At 32.1% G+C, this 17,537-nt stretch overlaps 1 protein-coding gene across 3 annotated transcripts in view; it reads left to right on the top strand.

The window, feature by feature from the left end:
- The window catches only part of LOC105228764 (bone morphogenetic protein receptor type-1B), a 234,288-nt gene that overhangs the window by 212,212 nt on the left and 4,539 nt on the right, over positions 1 to 17,537 (top strand). The window lies entirely within an intron of this gene.

Here is a 17,537-nt window from a genome sequence, read left to right as displayed (position 1 = left end):
TCTTTGGCTACCCAGAGGATACCTGGTCTAAGATCATTGCCGTGAAGGCAGCGCTACAATGTAGACAAATCCTTGAGATCGGACACACACACACATATGACTCCATCCTCTATACCCTTTTCTGCTATAAAAATGAAACTGTGATGAGTGAGTACTATAGCTTCCATCCAGCCGAAGTTAACCTTTTTTTGTGTTTTTTTTTTTGAATAATTATAAGACGCTATGAAATTTATTACATGAAATCAATCTGTAAATTAATCTCGTAATTAGATTTTTTGCCCTTACTAAGAAAACTATTCTATGAATGGCGACTTTCATCGCACAGCATCACGTTAAAATATGCACAAATCACAAGTCGTGACTTAATGCCCTCACAATCGAATGTCAAACTTATGTACATACATATATATGAATACATACATATTTAAATATATGTATACATACATACTTACATAAAAACATTTGTGCATATGCATTCAATTAGTGCTGTAAGCCAGAATGCACTGCCATTTATGGAAATATTCTTGGCACAAACATATGTTTGGACTTAAAAATCAGAAATTAGCATTCATAAATAGTTAAATATATATACATATGTACTTTTGTGTGATTCACGACTTCAATGGCAGCTATTATTTCGAAAGAAACAGAAACGAAAATATTATTACAAATGTTAATAACAATAAGTAGGTAATAATAATAAATGTGTATGTATGTACATATTTTTTTGTAATGCAACCATGCAACAATCATATTTCAACCAATTACCGCGCCAAGTTCCAAACCAAAAGGCGAAAGACAACACCTGCAGTATGCAAATTAAAACATTTACAATTTATTTTACAACACAAACAAACTATTTGTTGCACTTTACATACAAGTATACTTACATAGGCACATAAATATATAGATACTAACAGCATATTATGCAGGTATGAAGCAATAAACCGTGTGCATAAAGCAGCGTCAAGTAGTGATAACTGCCACTATTTGTTGCCACATTTCGTATTTGAGTGGAAATCTCGTTGCAAATTTACGATTACAATGAACATAAAAATATTGTAAAAATGCAACTCTGTTCGTATTATATGTGTCAAAGCATAAATATTGTTGATTTTTATTGTACAATCATTTCTTGTTTCGGTGTCTTTTTTGTGAAAATGGACTGTTAATTAAATTGTGGCAATTATCGCAGCGAAAACATGTGTATTCAGGTGCTGGAAACGACAGTTTTCGAAAAAAAAAATAAAAAGGAAACATTTTTCGATAGTAAAAATATGTTTTTTACGACCAATTAGACGGCGAACAACATTTTACAATTTTCTAAAATTAATAAAAAAGATATTTCCTACTTGTACTAAAGTCTGTGATGTAGTTCTATAGCTACAATATAAAAATTTCTATAGCTAGAATATAAAAATATAAATATGTATATATGTATGTATTTATGTACATATGCACCATATGAAAATATCGAAATTTTCGACAAAAACTGTGTACAAAACTCACACGTGTACATATTTTTTATTTTACATCATTTATTTATATTTACCCATCATTATTTTCAAAGTTATTTTTAGTAAAAGTTTTCGTTTATGTTCTATCCTATGGTTTTTATGAATATATATATTTTCGTTGGTAAGTTTCCACAAACGATATAAAGCTAATGGCTAGCAATCATTTTAGTATTTTGATTTCAAATTATTTGTTGAATCAACATTAATAAATTTAAGAAAATATTCTAATAAAATTGTATCTTCAAAGAAATACCATGCGAAAGCTTTGAAGTATACAAAAGCTTGAAAAAGTTAATTCCACAACAAATCAATAGCTTAATCAAGCTCGTTCGTTCATTAAAATATGTGTGGAAGCTCAAAATGTTTGCTTTGAAATTTTATGAAAGCTTATATTCAAAGCTTACATCAACTTCAATGAGCTTATACATACTTATGAAAGTTCAAGTGTTGTAGGTTTACCAAATTAATGAAAGCTCAAAAACATTACTTTGAAATCTTATGAAAGCTTGCTTGTATTGAAAGCTTAGTTGAACTTCAATGTGCTTGTACTCATGAAAGTTCAAGTTTTGTAGGTTTAGCCAATTAATAAAAAATATATGCCCAAAAAGTAAGCTTTGAAATCGTATGAAAGCTTGTGTTAAAAGCTTCTTTCAACTTCAATGAGCGTATACTATGTGAAAGCTCAAGTGTTGTAGGTTCAGCCAATTAATTAAAATACATATAGCTCTAAAATCTTAAAAAAACTTATTCTGAAAGCTTTTTTTTTGAAATCTTATGAAAGCTTGTGTTGTAAGCCTTTTCAACTTCAATGTGCTTATAATATGTGAAAGCTCTAAAATTCAGCTATGAAATTTTACAACGAAAAAAACTTATTTTGAAAGCTTCTTTCAAAGTTAATGTGATTATATTTTGTGAAAGCTCCGGTGTTGTAAAAAAAATGTGTACAATATCTTTGTTAGTAAAATAGCATTGTTGCAGCTTTCACTTTTTATTTGACAAAAAGTTTTCTAAAGGTTTCTAATGTGTGTTCAAATTGTTGATCATCTTCGCATAAAACGCATCAAAAGCTTGTTTGTGCTTTATATCTGGCAGTTATGCTTAAAGCTATCGGGTACTACAGGAAACTTTAGTTTCTTTTTTATTTGAAAAAACTAAAACTTATTTTGTATCGAAATTCGACAAAGTTTACAGTTAGCGCTTTAAGCTCATGCTGTAAGTTCTAAACAAGCGATCGATAATATTCTAAGGAGAAAAGCTTTGTTGAAAGTCTATATGTTAAAATGTTACAATTCTCATATCTTTTCTAACGATAGCTAAAAAAAAGTTGGAGCTTTAAGCTCATACTTTAGAAAATTCTCTTTAATGTTTAAAATAGAAAAAGTTTGTGAAGAATCAGTGGGTTAAAAAGCTTATTTTGCCATTTTTATTGAAAGCATATAAAAAACCTACGACGAAATGGATTATTAAGTATAGAAAACTAAACTGTAAAACTGAAGCTTTAAAAGTTTCTCTTAAATATTTAAAGCAAATTGCGTCTTACAATCATAGTTCTATGAACCTAGTACCAAACACATTGCCTGAGCATTAATAGCTGATGAATGCCTATAGTAAACCATTATTATGTGAACAATAAATCCATGGCTAATAAAAAGTGTTTTTTCCTCTACGTGCTGCTCTAATTGTTGTGATAAGTGCCCCCATGGACTTAATCAAAAGGCACATGGCCACATAAATAATATGTGATAAAACAATGCCACACTGCGTATAATAAATCTATGAGCTTTATGTTCACCCACAAATTAGTTGTTGTCCTAAACACACACAGCCACACAAACACGCTTTTGCGACCTACCTCTCTGTCATCCGCAGCAGCCACCGTTCACCGACTCGTGGACATGCAGAGCCCCAAAATAATTCATTACACTGCTAACTGTACCCAAAGCAGAATTTATGGTTCGCATTAAACTAAATTATTGCTTCATAATTCTCAACAGTCGCACAACACAAATAATTTACAATAAAAAGTTTATAAAATTTCATTTAAATCAAATCAAATTCTACACGCGTGTGCAAAATTATCACCGTAAGAATTTAGACAGACGCATTTAAATTGGGGAAAATTTCTAATAAAATCTCTTTTAAATAGTCCGTCATGTTGTGCCTGTGCCTCTGCCTGGGCGCACATTCATTAGCATGCGAACGAGAATGAAAACGCCCACAAAAGCAAAGCGGCACAGGCGAAAGTAAATATGTGTGGTTTTATTAAAGTACTCCTGTACTTGTGACGGTATTTTTCCATTAACAACAACCCTACAAGATTCAAGCATCCACCCACACCAAGCGGGCTGTGTGGTGACGTGATCAGCGCAGTTGCTAAATATTCAACGAATACAAAGTCAATCGTACATTCCCGTCAAAATGAAAATCCTCTGCACGTCACGAGCCTTGGCAGCATTTAGAATTTTCTGTATTTACTTCTACGGATATCAACTCTGTGTTGCTTTTACGTCATAGCCAATGTCGATTAACGGCTTTGTCCTATGAAGTCACTTTCTCGCATGTGTTCACTTGTTTACAAGATTTCTTAGCTGGATTAAGATCGCTGTGCACATTAGTTGGGCGCAGATCCAAACAGCTGGCCACCAAATACTCGTATGTATAATACTTATTTACTCTGAATTGTTTTGATGAAAGATCATATTGTTTGCAATAAATTTTTGTGGTGTTCTCTAATGTAGGAATTTAAATTTATTCATTTTTTTATTGGAATTTTAAATTTATAGATTTTTTTTTTCAAAAACAAGAAAAAATGTTAACTTCGGTCGGACCGAAGCTCTAATACCCTCCACAGGTGCATTTTTTATAGCATGAAAGGGTATAAATCAATTTCTTTCCTGATTTGGATCGGTCAGTTTGTATGACAACTATAAGTTATAGTGGTCCGATCTGAAAAATATGTATATTCGGAGATTGTAGCATTGCCTTGGATAATAATCTATGTCATGAATTTGAATTTCATGAAGATACCTGGTCAAATGGAGGAACTAAGAGTTTTCCATACAAGGACTTGATTGTGGTCGATCAGTTTGTATGGCAGCTTTATGTTACAGTTGTCCGATATCGGTGATATAATCGAACGAGTTGTTTCTTGAGTATAAAAAGACGTGTGCAAAATTTCAGATGGATATCTCAAAAACTACAGGACTAGTTCGTGTAAATACAGACGAACGCAAAGACAGACAAACTAACGTGGCTAAACCGACGCAGCTCGTCAAGCTAATCATTTCAATCTATATTTTTTATGGTCTCCGAGGCTTCCTTCTACCTCTTCAGGGTATAATGAGTTATTGAATTTTAGTTTAAGGGGTTATATACAGTTAGATGGCCGTAAAAAGCGAATTTTCCGGAATTTTTTTTGAGAAAAGTTTTAAGTGTGTATTCTTAAATATATGTACGTACATTGAGGAAATTAACTAAAAATAATCGATTTTTTGAAAATTCTAACTACATAAGTATATACCCCTACTTATAACCCCTCAAACAGATAAAACATCTAAATGCTTAAAATTAAGACTTTCTCGGAAAATCAATAAAGTAAACTCATAAAAAGTACATCCACCAAATGTTCTGATATCAGAGAGAACGATTTTCGTTACATATTATTTTTAAAATTTTATGAATGGAAACAGCATATAAACACTGCTGATGTTTCAGTTAGTAAGAGAACAGGCAAAATTAGCAAAATATTTTCCATTAAAACAAACCGCCTTAACTACATAGCGCTTGTTACAGGCAAATTTATACATACTTATGTACATAAAGTCATATTGAGTAAACGCCAAAAATAAATATTTTCAAACAATTATTTATGCAGCGTGTTGTTGTTTACTTGCACCCTGTGGCTAAATTTATTTTCTTATTTTGACTATGAAAATTAAAAATCATTAAGTAATTTAAGCTTGCGATTTTTGCATTGAAAATTTTATTAATATATTCTTGAATGAATAAGCTAATATTTATTTAAAGATTATGAAGCGATGTAATATTATGGATAAAAAAAAACAAAAACATACTACATACATATATAATATAATATACATATGTATATTTTAGATATGCATATTTTTGGAAAATTTTGTAAAACAACGTAATTCGACTTAATATTTTTATCATTTCTAGCTGAGAAAAGAACTTATTTTGATAAATTTAAAAAACAAAATCAAGACTAAAATTATTTCAAAAAGCTCCAAAAGTTTGCTATGAAATCTTTGGAAAGTTTATATTGAAAGCTTATTTCAACTTCAATGAGCTTATAACTATTTATAAAACTTCAAGTGTTGTAGGTTTAGCCAATTAATAAAAATATATGAAAAAGCTCAAAAAGATTGCTTTGAAATTTTATAAAAGCTCATTTTAACTTCAACGAAATGAAAGCTCAAAAAGTTTGCTTTGAAATCTTATGAAAGCTTGTACTGAAAGTTCATTTTAACTTCATAGCTTCATGAGCTCATACTATGTGAAAGCTTAAGGGGTTATATACACTTATTTTCTAAAAAAATCGGTTTTTCTAAGATTTTTTTTTTGCAAAGGCGGGATTTTTTAATAATAATTGAACACTGTTGATATGTTTATATATGTTTAAAGTTGTTTAATTTAATTTTTCAGTTAAAAATGTGCCCATTTGTTGGCACTACAGCTGTTGTGTCGATACACTTTTTTTCTGTGACGCTTTGCGGTGAGCATGATAAGTAGGTAATGGTTCATCTGCAATCAAATAAAAGAAGAGTTTTCTTTAGCTTATATTATAACGCCGTACTTGAACGAAGGATTTGGCGAAATAAACATTTTTACGCAAGTGGTGATGATTTTACTGAAAAGATCGATTTTTGTGTGTCTAAAAATTCATTTTTTTCATTCCCAAAAAAAAAACTCTTGTTTCAAATAAAAAATCCTTCGTTCAAGTACGAGATATTGTAGTTTTCAAGTAGCTAGCAAAAATTAGACCGATAGGTCGCATGGTTCTTTAGAAACCTTGCTCACCGCAACGGTACTTTTTAAAAAACATCATTTCGAGATAATCGCGTTTAAAGTTTTGGCACGTACTTGGGGGCATATGGGAGGAGCGCGCTGTTGACAGCTGTAACTTTGGTTCTAGTGCTCAGATCTCTATGAAATTTACAAGAAATAATCTTAAAGGGATATACTTTAAGAAAATGCAATAAAAAAAATATCGATTTTTCCAACCAACACAAGTGTATATAACCCCTTAAGTGTTCTAGGATTAGCCAACTAATTAAAATATATATAAAAGCTCAAAAATGTACTTGTGGAATCTTAAAAAAACTTATTTTGAAATCGTAATTCAGTCTTAAAGTGGTTATACTATGTAAAAGCTCCAGTTTTGTAGGTTTAGCCAATTTATTAAAATATACGCGAAAGCATTGCAAGCTTAATTTTACATCAATGCGCCTACACTATGTGAAAGTTCGAATGTTTTAGTTCATCTAAGCAAAAAATTTTCAAAAATATGTTACTTTCAAAATTTCTCTATTATTTTCAACTTTTTTCTAACTTAGCAGAATAGCATTGATGCTGCTGACTGTGGTTTAAGAATATTACTCGCTTAAATAAAAATTGGATTTGTATTTTTTGGCAAGAGAACGGAGCATTCAGAAATGTGGCGAATCGAACAGGTTTCGGTTTCATATTTTTTATTAATTGCATTTGAAGATCTAGACATATTAAAGCTATTCAGCAAACATCTTCCATTTGTCATTGTTTCTCACTTCATTTCCGTTACGCCACTCTTGACTGACTTCATTACGAAGGAAGTGGCAACTTCCGCTTGCAGCGCGTAATTTGTATAATATTATTAGCTTACACATTTCTGTTATCTTACATCTTTATCATTTTATTTTCGTATTTAAAGCAGGATTTCTTAGAATTTAAACATTTAACTTACTCTTTGTGCGATTATTGCTATCTTTTTTTTCAAGTGTTCGCTATAAAAATTGATTTATTCATCAACAACAATTTTATTTAACTTTTTACTGAGTTGAGTATGACAATGTGAGTACATCAGCACTTGGCTGTGCGCTCTTGAGCCCAGAGTCTGATAAAATTTGTTTAGATTGCTTAGTTAAATTTACTTTATTATTTTAATTCGCAAACAATTTTGTATACAAAAAACATAACAAAAACACACAAATTATTTGGCAACTTTTTCTCTTTTGAAACTGTTGTGCAGCAGCTGTTTTCTTTTTCGGTTATCAGCTGTTATTTCCAACGTTAGTCTAATAAATTGTCGAGTGCAAGTAAAGCAAAATAAAAAACGCAAGTATAAATATATAAAATATATACATACATACATACTTATATCCCCACAATCTCAAAAATGACCAGCTAAATTCAGTTCTTGCTCTTTGTGAATTGCTAAATTAAACAGTAATTATTTTTTATTTCCCTGCTATTCATTTTTTTCTATTTATTTTTGTTTTTTATTTTATTTTTTATTATATTTTGAGTTTTTGTTATTACTGCGCATTTTCTGCGCTTACTCTGCCTTTATTTACTTGTACTTTATTATTTGTTATTATTCTAATCAATTTTATCATTATATGCGCCTTAAGGTGAGCACACACTCTACTTTTAGTGCTTACGCAAAATAAATACGTCTTAAATGAGTTTGCACGCTTTTCGCACGCAAATATTAATAGTCCCGATTTAGCTCATTCTTAATTAACAACATTTTGTGACTTGAATTTTTTTCGGTTCCTAAACAATTTCAAATGATCTAGACAGCGACTAAAGCTCAGTATTGTATAATTAGTACCCTATAAATGGATCTTGCCTAAAAAATTACAAAGATAAAAGGTTTAAAGGAGGAAAAGTATCGTTAGGTTAGGTTAAATGGCTGATTCAGAGAGAGTACACGTGGACTGCCTTATGTAGGCATTTGTGAAGCTATAGAAAAGAAGAACTCCTATGTTTGATTCGATTAATTAGCAAAACGCTTGGTAGTCTATACAAATTTGCACTGGCCTTTAATTTCCACTCCCGCTAGTTCGGTGAGATGTCCCAAGTGTTTAAGTCTTGACCTCACAAAAACGGGATAGTCAAAATAGAAGTGGTTTTCACCTCATCTTCTTCAATTACAGCTTCTGTAGGTGACGTCTGGTAAGATTCCCAACTTTACAGCATGGATACCAATAGGGCCCGTTAAGAGCCCCACAACTAGATAGAGGTTATCCTTACTGAGGGTAAAGAGTTCACTAGATCTCTTGCGATCGATCTTGGGTCAAAAGGCTTTGCGACAGCGCTTGTACTAATGGTGCCCCAGCGCTGGCCAAGCTTCCGCGAAACCCAGCTATCAAGTAGTAGAACCCAAGCAAATATGGGAGCACCGACTCACCGCCAGAGTTCGGTTTGGCGAATTATTGATCCAAGTGGTTCGGTATGAAGTCAAAGTGTATAAGGATATCCGAGTTTTTGATACGTGTTCTTTTAAGAACCCAGGTTCTCTGAGTCTAATAGCAACTTTCACAGACATGCTCCTTCCGGCTTTCTTAGATATATTTGCCAGTAATATCGTAAGAGTTTAACAATGCTTTTAAGCCACTTCTTCCTCCCTGCCAGACACCTTTTTCCAAGATCCGCCTGGAGATCGGCTACTGGATCAAGGAATTACAAAATTAATCATCTACTCGTGGAAATTTGTGTTCATTAGCGTTATTAGTAGCTAGTTGAACTACAGTTGTAGTATCAAGCAGAACAAAAACATTTTTCCTGCTTAGTTTATGAAGTAATAATGCCTTTCCATTAAGACGGATCACGCCAATTCATTAAGACAATGTATTTATCTTGCTGCACAGCGGCTTCAACAGCTTCAACAGCGACTCAAATGTCAACTTTGAGCTAATAAAATGTTTACGAGCTTCTAAGTTAATTACCACACCACGCGTTTATCAATGTCTAACGCGCTATTATCTTAAGTGGAAATCTTGCAACATGCCGTCTTGTTGCAACAGCGAAATCACATCGTATTATGAATGGTGGTCGCGTAGGTGTTGGGGCTAAAGTGTCGTTTTTATAGCTGCCACGTAATTGACACCTCGCCAAAATGACAAATAAGTACATGATTATGTATATGTGTATGTGTGTATGTGCATCATATAGTGATTGCATCTATTGAATATTGCTGAAGCAATAATAAAAGCTCAAAGTTGTTAATTCTATGAGACTACAAAGTACTGCTTTTAAGTGCAAATGCATACATACATATGTACATACTTATGTATGGATTATTTCTGTATGTATGCGCATTTTTATTCTTCTCTAGCATTTTTTGTTGCCATACACTTTCATGCTCTGCCTCGTCAGTGTGTTGCATGCGTTTGTGCGCTTTTGTGTTGCATGTGTGCCACTCTTAAGTGCACATAAAAATTGCCATCAAACAACAAACAAGCCATTTTTATTGCTTTCGCGCACATATGGAGCTACAATTTAATTATTGTCACAGCAGCAATAATAATAGCAACAGCAACAACAACAAAAACGACAACATGCACTAAATTCTATTGCGTTCGCACAAAGTTGCATGCAGAAATGTGAGCATACATACATATGTATGTATGTATGTATGTACTTTACTCGCTTGTGATTTTTATTGACTTCATTTGTATTTTTTTTCGTACTCGATTTTATTTCCTACGCACACATGCCCACAACGCCTCCTCAAAAAATCGCCTAATTCATTTGCAAAAGCATACACATTCATATTCATATGCGTATGTACATGTATGCACATGCATGTGTGTTTGATTGTTTGCACGATCGTTTCATTTGGCTCTTCGATTTGCGCTTTGGCACGTTCGTTCGCCTCAACGCTATTAAATCCGGTTGTAAATTGCCAATACGCGTTTTCATTCATAAAAATAAAGTCATTATTATTATCAGCGGAATTTGTTCAATTGGCTTTTTGCTTCGCACTTTGCTTGGTTTCATTTAGTTCGGTTTTTTTTTTCTATAAAAGTAGTGTATTGGAAAATTTTAGCTATGAAAGATTGCAGGTTATTTGTTGGGTGATTTATTTACAGAGTTGCAAATAATACATTAATGTGTTTTATCAATATGTAAGTAAAAAATGCACTAACATGACTTCTGATTCCTTTTTAGTGGAGATTTTTTTTCGCGTTAAGGGGTTACTATTTTTTAGCTAGGCGAGGTTGGCTTCGGCATAAACGACTAAAATTGTTTTTCAATAAATTAATTAATGTTAAGAAAAGCTGTCAAATAACTGCGGACAAAATATCAACAAGAAAAAAGCACCGTATTGCTTAGTCATGTCTCACTGGGTATCCCATAATATGGTACATAAAGAAATGTAGTGCGTGACTTGCGTTGTTGGTTTTTGACGTCTATGTAAAGTTTCTAATGCTCTGATTATTTATGTGTTTTTTATTTCCATTATTTATAAATATTAACTTGCAAATCGAGGAAAGCGTATCGCATGCCTGTAGCGCTGCCAGCGTGGCTGCGAATCGGAATTTATGCGTAATTTTTCAAATTGTTTGCAAATATGTATAAATATAGTGGAATTTGTTTTTATGTAAACAAATAATGCATTTTATAATATTTACGTCTAGGCTTCATGTTTCATTAAATATTTATAAATTTCTATAACAATTTAAATTACATATGTATGAGCAAAAATAGATTAGTCGTGAGATTATTAAATCGAAATTTTTAATTTTGAATGCATAAATTAAAAAAAAAAATTATACTAAATGCAAACAAATAATTAATTACAAAAATTTAAAATTTTAAATTTTTTAAACAATTTTTTTTTAATTATTTAAATATTTTTTTTTTTATTTTTTTGTTTGAAATATTTTTAATGAAAATTTTTTTAATTTAAAATTAGAAAAAATAAAATTAAAAAAATTAAGTATAATTTTTTTTATTTAATTCCGGCATTAATAATCAATTTTGTCAATTAAAAAAAGTGAAAATAGTTTTTTACTACTAAAAACATAAATTTAATAAATATAAAATTAAAAAAAAATATTTTTTTTAATCTTTAATCCTTTTAAAATGCATTTATTTTAATTTAAAATTAGAAAAACAAAATTAAAAAACTAAGTATAATTTTTGTTTTTAAATTTCGGAATTAAAAATCAATTCTGTCAATTAAAAAAAAATATTTTGCTACTTAAGAAATGCATTTAATAATTATGAAATTAAAAAAAAAAACACTTTTTTAATATTTATTAAAAAAAAACATTTTATTAGTTTAAAAAAAAATAAAACATATTTTTAATTTTTTATAAAAACAAAAAAAAACATTTTTTTTAATTTCTTATAAAAAAAAAACAATTTTTTAACTGTTTATTAAAAGAAAATAGTTTTTAATTCAAAAAAATATTTGAATTTTTAATTCTAAAATACAGTTTTTTTTCAATCCGTTTATGGCCTTTTAAAGCAACTAAGTACTTAACTTCAAAAACCTTTTCTTAAAAATTAAAACAAAAAAATTACTATTGTTAAAAGAATATTTTTCTAAAAATTATAAAATGTACTACTTTTTAAACAAATAATAATTTCTTCTTGTAAAACTGAAAATTTTCGCCAAGCACTATGTTCATACCTGTACATATGTATGTATATTTATAGTATGTAATCATTCTGCGCGCCAATACAAATTTTTTATAATTGTAAAACTAATTACCGGATGCTGCCACTGATACGTGTGCCACCAGCAGCTTCAAACTAGCAACCCGTCGAACCAGCAAAATCCAGCAAGCAATAGCTGACAAGCAACAAATCAATGTCAAACGATGACTATTTTTCTCAATTTAATTTTTTTATGGCCATAATTTTTTTTTTATAGCAATTACATTATAAGCATTTATTGTCACACTGCAGCAATCAATGCTCGTAAAAATTGCTAAAAAAAAAACTTAAAAAATATTTTTACTTGTCAATTTTTTGCTTTCATATTTAATTTGCCATGTAAATATTACTTTATTGTCACTCCACGAACATACCAAGTCACTTTATTGCCACACACGCGCACAAGCGACTGGCAATGGGCGGCAACAAGAGTCTGTGAAGCAAATTTTAATATGCATATGATCTGTAGTTAAATATACATATGTACATATGTAAATGCAAATATTTTTATATGCATATACATACATATGTGTTCATACTGGCCAACACTCTAGTCGATCCAGCTGACGATAGTGCATATTTTACATGTCAGCAATTTCAATGGAACTCCGATAATGATTTAATTGCCATTTAATAGCACATATTTAATAGGATTTGAAATGGCAAGCAAATACAAGAGAAAAATTGCAAAAAAAAATTAAAATATAAATAACATCGAATTATTGCTGAGGCTTTATTGCTCTGTGTGTCTTTATTGCTGTTATTACATGCATACGTATATATTAATATGTATGTATATTCATGTTTAGATGGCAGATAAATGCCGCAAACCAAAATGCCGACATGTCTTGGAAGCTGCAGCTATTTCCATGATGCCTGCACGCTGACACCACAGTGCAGTGCAGTGCGTTGTGTGCATACTTTTTGTAATGACTGTGTCTTTTTTCCACACACAAAAGCTCTTACAAGCACATCTGTTTGTTTATACTATAGTATAATTGCATGTTGCTTTCATATTTGTATGCACAAATATACATGCACACATATTACTTATACATATGTATGTATATAATATATTTGTGCTCATGGAATGCGGCATTTTCATGGTTTTACTTACTTAGTCGTAGAAAAAGTGCAAGTTATTGCTATATAAGGCATTTTAATGGATTTCGAATGAATAAGTACTTAAGCATGCGTAAATATGCATTTATGTCTGATTTAATGCATAACTTTTTATTTACTTTAACATTTGTAAATATGCATTTCTTGCGCTTTTACTTGATGAGGTGCAACATTTTTCTGTTCACCTGCGTTTGCATTTTAATTAATTCGCTGATTTACTTGCAATCGTGTGCGAAAGTATTTTAATGGGAAATACCAAAGTTATAACGGGTGATTTTTTTTGAGGTTAGGATTTTCATGCATTAGTATTTGACAGATCACGTGGGATTCAGACATGGTGTCAAGAGAAAGATGCTCAGTATGCTTTGACATTTCTCATCATGAATAGACTTACTAACGAGCAACGCTTGCAAATCATTGAATTTTATTACCAAAATCAGTGTTCGGTTCGAAATTTTTTTTATCGACAAATTTTGTTCAGCGATGAGGCTCATTTCTGGTTGAATGGCTACGTAAATAAGCAAAATTGCCGCATTTGGGGTGAAGAGCAACCAGAAGCCGTTCAGAACTGCCCATGCATCCCCATCCCCGAAAATGCACTGTTTGGTGTGGTTTGTACGCTGGTGGAATCTTGACCGTATTTTTTCAAAGATGCTGTTGGACGCAACGTTACGGTGAATGGCGATCGCTATCGTTCGATGCTAACAAACTTTTTGTTGCCAAAAAAGGAAGAACTGAACTTGGTTGACATGTGGTTTCAACAAGATGGCGCTACATGCCACACAGCTCGCGATTCTATGGCCATTTTGAGGGAAAACTTCGGACAACAATTCATCTCAAGAAATGGGACCCGTAAGTTGGCACCTAAGATCATGCGATTTAACGCCTTTAGGACTATTTTTTGTGGGGCTACGTCAAGTCTAAGTCTACAGAAATAAGCCAGCAACTATTCCAGCTTTGAAGACAACATTTCCGAAGAAAATTCGGCTATTTCCGGCCGAAATGCTCGAAAAAGTTGCCAAAATTGGACTTTCCGATGGACCACCTAAGACGCAGCCGCGGTCAACATTTAAATGAAATTTAATCTTCAAAAAGTAAATGCCATGAACCAATCTAACGTTTAAATAAAGAACCGATGAGATTTTGCAAATTTTTAATGCGTTTTTTTTAAAAAAAGTTATCCAAGCTCTTAAAAAATCACCCTTTAATTTTTTTATTCATTTCTAATGTCTTAATTTAATTCACTTTTGCTTCGTATGTATGGAAGTGAATAGCGAAGTCGATAAACCGATAAATTTATTTGAAAAATGTTAAGCAAGCAACAAAAGCAGCATTTGAATGTACACTGTAAGCCAACTAACCGTTAATTCACTGGTTAATTACATCAAAGCGGTAACGGAGATGGCGTTGCCAATTGATAATTCTAGCCGAAACTCTTGAGCAGGTGGGGCAAAAGACTTTTAAGTTAGATGTGTTAGCTTCCATGCTAATCCTTTCTGTGTATTTACTGTGAAAAACTTGGTAACCAATAAAAAATCAAATATATTATCAAATAAGGATGAAATGCTATATCATCAATAAAATTTTAATATTTTCAACAAAAATCAAGAAATATCTTAAACAATTTTTTTGTTTGTCAAATTATTCCTTTTTCTGAGTTCTATTTGGACCGAATATGCACCGTTTCAATAACTTTTTGCCATTTTGAAATATAATTTCAGAACATTACACTCCCAAAAACCCTATTTGTAAAATACTAGGCCAGTTAATTTTCAAAAACTTTAAGCTTGTGGCGAAGTTGTCACCAGCAAAATCATTCGCCATAGAGAAAACCGGGTAGTAATCAATTGGTGCCAATTCCCAATCTTAAACCGTCTGAGAATTTTATTTTGTACGAAATCTTATCTTCCCAAAGTTATATAGCGTCGCTGGCTTGTTGGCATAGACCATAGACTCGACGTACCCCCCACAGGAAATAGTACAAGTATAACGGCGTCAAATCGCACGACCGAGGCGTCCAATTGACTGGGCCATTTAGTGAGATAACACGTTCACAAAACTTGGTTTTCAATAAATCGGTTGTGACATTCACTGTGGCTTGTCGTGTCGTCCTGTTGGAACCGCATAGTGTCCAAGTCCATATCAAACAAAACCGTAATTTTTTAGGGATGCAATGGTGATTCATGGAGTACATGTGGTTTGCTGCCTGATCACTTACGCATATTTTGCTTATTGACGAAGCCATTCAGCCAGAAACGAGCCTCATCGGTGAAGATGATTTTTCGTTGAAAATCCGGATCATTCGGCTCCTTGTTGGATCGTATATCTTTCCATGACGAAAAAGTAAACCAAACCTTACTGAAGAGAAATGTCAAAAGAGTGGGAAAAAATATGGCATCGTTTGCTGTCGCTATCGGTCTATTTTTACTAGATCCATATTTTATGCCTCTTTAAGGTTGGAGGCCTTGGAAAATTATTGTATATTAATAACTTCAACAGTCAAGCCTTCAGAGTGTAATACGGTACTTCACCATTATTCAATTCTCGAAAAGTCAAAAAGTCAATTAAGACCACAAATAGAATAAGGAGCTCAACTTAATGCTTATTGAAGGTTCGAGTGCATTTTAGTTGTCCTAGTGGAACTTAAATCTATGATTAGTTTTCATTCAAAACATTGTTCCCTATTGGAGCTAGATTACAGTTGGTTTCTAGACTACACAACATGGTCAGAATGTGGATCTCTTCATTTAGCGATCTTCAGCTCCTCTGTTGAATGTATGAGATTTTGTCATAATTCAGAAGTTGATGATGGAATGTGTGGTAAGATCTGTCAAGGTCAGCTTTAAAACATAAGAAAAATTCGAAGAATAATAACTGGCATTGATACTGACATCAACATATATATTTTACTCTAAAAACTCTTTAGTTTTATAAAAAAACGTGCATTCTATTGCATCTTATCTTATGCTCTCCTTTCTTTTCTATTATGCCGGAATTCTTAAAGCTACAACTTCAAACAACCAATGCACTTCCCAAAGCTATTCAATAAGTGTTTCAGATGAGGAAATGAACATTGTTTTTCCCAACTCCAAATCGAATGCTTTTCCTGTTGTAAGGCGCTGGCGCTCACGAAAGCCAATAAAAATATAAATTTTATTAATAACAACAATTATTACACAACTCAAAGGCAATGAATACAATGATTAGCGTGGAAGGGTGCGCTGCGGTGGGCTGGGGGGATGATGTGTCTTCCAAGTAGTGGTGTTTACAAGAAAACATTCTGGCATTTCTATTGTAAATTCCAAAAGCGTCGCCGCAAGCAACGCTGAGAAGCAGCAAATGAGAAAAAAAAACGTAAAAATTCATGCAACAAATGCACAACAACAAGAGTATATATATTTATGTGCGATTGTCTGTTTGTAGCATAAAAAGTATTCCAAATGTCTTGTGCATTTTGCGTTCGGAATGTATAAATCGAAAAAGAAAGCAAATAAACCGACAACAGCAACTTCAATAGCCGAGGAAAGCATTTAAAGAGAGGAAGCAGTTGTCCACACTGTGGCGCTTTAAAGAACAACACACATACACATATTTACAATATTTTTATTTGTACATACAATGTATGTATGTACAAACAATCCGCTTGCGTCTATGGTGGTTTTTGTGCGGCGGCACGCGCATAGAGATTTCATGTGGCGGATCGCCATCAACAGCATGCCTGCAGGCGCATTGCCTGTTGGCTGGCCACGATCGCCGATCACCTCTAACTAACCATCAGTTTGATAATAGTGCGGCCAACTTTGGCGCCACTGTTTTGCCAGCGTTTATAAGACACAGTGCTGTGTGTGGTGTGTTGCATTGTGTCGACGCTGATTTTTTATGCGACTTCTTGTCACATGTACGTATATATTTGTATATATGTATGTATGTATGGTGTCACGTATGTATGTGCCTTTGTCCAATACGCACGTCCGACACAGTTTTTGAACGCTTCTTGTATGTGAGTGGGAACATTTCGCTTCGTTTGAAGTTTTTCGAAAAGTGTTTTTATCTATAAGAAGCAAGAAGAATAATAAAAAAATGAGGAATGAAAAAATGAAAAAAAGTCTATAAAAAGAAATTTAAAAAAATAAAAAAAAATATATTTTTATAAAAAATTTATTTATTTATAAAAAAAATATATAAATATTTTTTTGCATTTATTTATTTATAATTTTTTTTTTTTAA

This window comes from Bactrocera dorsalis, chromosome 1 (genome assembly GCF_023373825.1).
Source record: "Bactrocera dorsalis isolate Fly_Bdor chromosome 1, ASM2337382v1, whole genome shotgun sequence".
NCBI classification, from domain to species: Eukaryota; Metazoa; Arthropoda; class Insecta; order Diptera; family Tephritidae; genus Bactrocera; species Bactrocera dorsalis.
This window is presented reverse-complemented; position numbering and strand designations above follow the sequence as displayed.